Here is a 5,000-nt window from a genome sequence, read left to right as displayed (position 1 = left end):
AAAATTAGTTCACAAAAATTAATATGGGTTCCTAAAGGAACTATAAAGGATTCAATAATAAATAACAAAGTTAGTGGATCAATTTTTGAGGCACCCAAAATCAAATGGGTACCTAAAAGTCATCCTCTTTTGTAGACAAACCCACAAGCTAGGAGCAAGAGATGGTATCTCGATAGTGGATGCTCAAGACATATGACTGGAGATCCATCTCATTTCTCTATGCTCACTAGCAAAGAAGAAGGGTACGTCACTTTCAGAGACAACAACAAAGGCAAAATCATTGGCAAGGGAACTATTGGTAACAAATTTAGTTTTTCCATTGATGATGTTTTACTAGTTGATGGATTGAAACATAATCTCTTGAGTATTAGTCAACTATGTGATAAAGGTTATATCGTTAGATTCGAATCAAATATGTGTATTATCGAAAAACCAAACAATAACTTGACTATGATTGCATTAAAACAAAATAATGTCTACACCATCAACCTTGATGAACTAAGTAATGAAATGTGCTTCTCCGCTCTAAATGATGATGCTTGGCTTTGGCATAGGAGATTAGGCCATGCAAGCATGAAACTAATATCTAAGATCTCATCTAGAGAATTAGTACGAGGGATTCCAAATATGAAGTTTACTAAGGACAAAGTATGTGATGCATGTCAACTAGGTAAACAAATAAAAACTAGTTTCAAACCAAAAAATCAAATTAGCACCACTAGACCACTACAATTGATCCATTTGGACTTATTCGGACCAATTGACACAACAAGTCTAGGAGGAAGCAAATATGCGTTTGTAATTGTGGATGACTATACTAGGTACACTTGGACCTATTTCTTAGTCCACAAAAGTGATTGCTTCAAGTGCTTCTCTAAATTTTGTAAACTCACTCAAAACGAAAAAGGTTTCATGATTTCATCAATTCGGAGTGATCACGGTGGCGAATTTCAAAACCATGACTTTCAAAATTTTTGTGAAGTTAATGGATACAATCACAACTTCTCCACTCCGAGGAATCCCCAACAAAATGGAGTAGTTGAAAGAAAAAATAGAAACCTACAAGAAATGGCAAGAACTATGTTAAATGAACATAGTTTACCTAAGTATTTTTGGGCCGAAGCCGTAAATACGGCTTGCTACATCATGAATAGAGTCATAATAAGACCATTCTTATCAAAAACTCCCTATGAATTGTGGAATAACAAAAAACCAAATATTTCCTATTTTAAAATTTTCGATTGTAAATGCTTTATTTTGAATGAAAGGGATGTCTTAGGAAAATTTGATGCTAAATCCGATGAAGGCATCTTTCTTGGTTACTCTTCCGTTTCTAAGGCTTTTCGGGTTTTTAACAAAAGAACGTTAGTAATAGAAGAGTCTATTCATGTAGTTTTTAATAAAATTTCTAATTTAAAGAAAAATGATTTTGATGATGATCTTGGTTTTGATAATTTGAATTTAAATGAACCTCCTCCTCAAAATAACAACTTGGATGCACCTTCTTCCGAAATTTCTTTACCCAAGGAATGGAAGTATATAGATGCTCATCCAAATGAGCTAATTATAGGAGATACATCAAAAGGGGTTCAAACTCGTTCCTCTTTCAAGAATTTTTGTGCTAATGCCGCCTTCCTTTCTCAAATTGAACCTAAATACATTGACGAGGCCATAAAAGATGATTTTTGGGTTATTGCAATGCAAGAGGAATTGAATCAATTTGAGAGGAATAAGGTATGGAAGCTTGTTCCTAGACCTAGTGACCATTTAGTTATTGGTACTAAATGGGTCTTTAGAAATAAGCAAGACGAAAATGGTATCGTGGTTAGAAATAAGGCTAGATTAGTGGCCAAAGGTTTCAACCAAGAAGAAGGTATCGTTTACGAAAAAACCTTCGCTCCCATGGCTCGATTAGAAGCCATAAGGATGCTCCTTTCCTATGCTAGTAGTAATAATTTTAAACTATTTCAAATGGATGTCAAAAGTGCTTTCTTGAATAGTTTTATTTCTGAAGAAGTATATGTCGAACAACCTCCCGGATTTGAAAATTCTCTTCTTCCTAATCATGTATTCAAATTGACTAAAGCTCTCTATGGCTTGAAACAAGCTCCTAGAGCTTGGTATGAAAGGCTTAGTTCCTTTCTTATTTTAAATAATTTTACCAAAGGCAAGGTTGATACTACATTGTTTATTAAACATTTTGAAAATAATTTTCTTATTGTGCAAATTTATGTTGAAGATATTATTTTTGGCTCTTCAGATGAATCACTATGTGAATCATTTGCCAAATGTATGAGTCATGAATTTGAAATGAGTTTAATGGGTGAATTAACTTTCTTTTTAGGATTACAAATCAAACAACTTAGTGATGGTATATTTCTTAACCAATCCAAATATACATTAGAATTGTTAAAACGATTTAACATGGATAATTCAAAAGCAATAAACACCCCTATGAGTACTGCGACTAAGTTAGATATGGATGAAAATAGTGAAAATTTCGATCAAAAAACATATAGGGGAATGATAGGTAGTCTACTCTACCTCACCGCGACTAGACCAGATATTATGTTTAGTGTAGGACTTTGCGCTAGGTTTCAATCTAATCCTAAATTATCTCATCTTAAGAGTGTTAAAAGAATATTTAGGTATCTTAAAGGAACTCCAAATTTAGGATTGTGGTATCCAAAATCTGAAAAATTCGATCTAATAGCTTATGCAGATGCCGATTTTGGTGGATGCAGGATAGATAGAAAAAGTACATCCGGAACATGTCAATTTTTAGGACATGCACTTGTTTCTTGGACTTCCAAGAAACAAAATTCAGTTGCACTATCTACGGCGGAAGCCGAATACATTGCTGCAAGTGCATGTTGTGCACAAGTTATTTGGATGAAAAATACATTAGAAGACTATGGAATTCACTTTAAAAACATTCCCATAAAATATGATAATACTAGTGCCATATGTCTTACTAAAAATCCAATTCAGCACTCTAGAACTAAGCACATCGACGTTAGGCATCATTTCATACGCGATCATGTCCTTAACAATGATGTTGTTCTAGAATTCATTGACACAAAGCATCAATTAGCAGATATATTTACAAAAGCTTTGAACGAAGACCAATTTGAATTCATCAGAAGGGAATTAGGTATGTTAAATTGTCCCTAAAAATAAACTTGTTTGAATGGATTTTCCGTAAAGTTTTTCATCCTCTCTATGTTCCTCGATGAATCTGATCCTTCTCTTTCGATTCTAAATGACATGTTAAATTATCTTATCCTATCTTGAGTCAAACACCGCTCCCATCTGATCAAGATTAATGATTTTATAATATTTTATGAATCTCGAAATTGATTTTGATGGCTTGATTATGAGTTTCAAGTTGACGATGTAAATTTAAATGAGTTTGTATTATGATCTTGACTTATTGGAGTTACTACTTGATATTTTTTAATCACAATCTCTTCCTTGCACACCTACAATTTGTGTTATTTATAGAAAGAAGAGATTTGATAAAATGGATGAATGCTGAATTTTCCTTTAGGTGAACTCTGCGTAAATATTTTAGCATACTTAATTTTGGATGATGGATTTTCGTATGATCAATGCTGAATTCCTGATATTATAATCATAAGTTATATTCTTCAAGTCTCATTCCCTTTTTGTTGATGACAAAGGGGGAGAAAAGTGATGACTTGTACCATTTTGATAGCATGACTTATATGAATTTCAAAAGCATGTGTGATATGAATGTCTTATATGCCTTGCAAAATGCCTTGCAAAATCCTTGAGAATATCGCAAGATTGATTGATCATATTGAAAGCTTGCCTTACATTTATATCATGAAATTCATGTTGAAAATCTTTATCTCCTATCGTAGTAAAAATTGTCTCTTATCATTCTATTTGAAAATGATTTTTATCGAAGTTTTGTATTTACTATTGCTTAATGAGAATAACGATAAGTTCTACGGTTAGAACTTATCGGTTTATGCTTGAATTCTATGGATGGAATTCAAGTGTTTTCATCTTCTCATAATATGGCATATAGATAGGGGGAGTTATGTTTAACTCCGTCATCAATTGATTGTCATCATCAAAAAGGGGGAGATTGTTGAATCTCAGATTTTGATGATAAAATCAATTGAAGGGTTAATTGATCTAATCCATATTATTGAGTTAAGTGTGCAGGATTAACTACAATAACCAGAAAACACAAAGCAAGAATACCGGAGTCAAGATCGATGAAGAAATCGGGAACCTACCGGAATTTTCGGAAGTTCGCCGAAGAGATCGTCGGAGGTTCACGGAGATCACCGAGAAGGCTCGGCTACTCGTTGAAGTCATCACAAGATCGGGAGCTTGCAGGGAGTCCGTCGGAAGGAGTTCATCGGAAAGCTCGCCGGAACAAGACTCGATGTTCGCGGTTGAAAACTTGCTTAGGATGTTTTTTTTGTTATGTAGTTCACTTGTAATTAGGATTAGGATTAAGAGATAATCCTATATCCTGGTTAGGGGCCAACTGGGCCCAAAGTCAGATTTGGTTTGGGCTAAAATTAAGCCAAACCAGTGAATCGGAGAGCCAGGCGGTGGCACCGCCCAGCACCCGAGAGCTGGGCGATGACACCTCCTGGGCTGGGTGGTTGCACCGTCCAGCAACCGAGCGCTGGGCGGTGGCACCGCTTGGCTGGGCGGTGGCACCGCCAGCATCGGGAACATAAGAGAATTCAAATTTTTTGGAGCCCAAATTTGAATCCTCTTTAGGCCTATAAATACCCCTCAAGTCTCAGCTGAGAACACAACTTTTTGAGCAGCAAGTGATTGAGAGAAAAGTCTTAGAAGAGTCTTTGCCTTTCTTGTTTTCAATTTGCTAGTGTTCACCTCCTTCTTTCTTACTGAAAATCTGTAAGAGAGTGAACCACTTGTAAAAGTTCTAAGAGGGGTATTTACCCTTCCCTTTCAAGAGATTTGCTAGTGGAAGGTGGGAGCCTCAT

This window comes from Musa acuminata, chromosome BXJ1-6, assembly GCF_036884655.1.
Source record: "Musa acuminata AAA Group cultivar baxijiao chromosome BXJ1-6, Cavendish_Baxijiao_AAA, whole genome shotgun sequence".
NCBI classification, from domain to species: domain Eukaryota; kingdom Viridiplantae; phylum Streptophyta; class Magnoliopsida; order Zingiberales; family Musaceae; genus Musa; species Musa acuminata.
The sequence above is the reverse complement of the archived record's forward strand: the minus strand, read 5'-3'. Positions refer to the sequence as shown.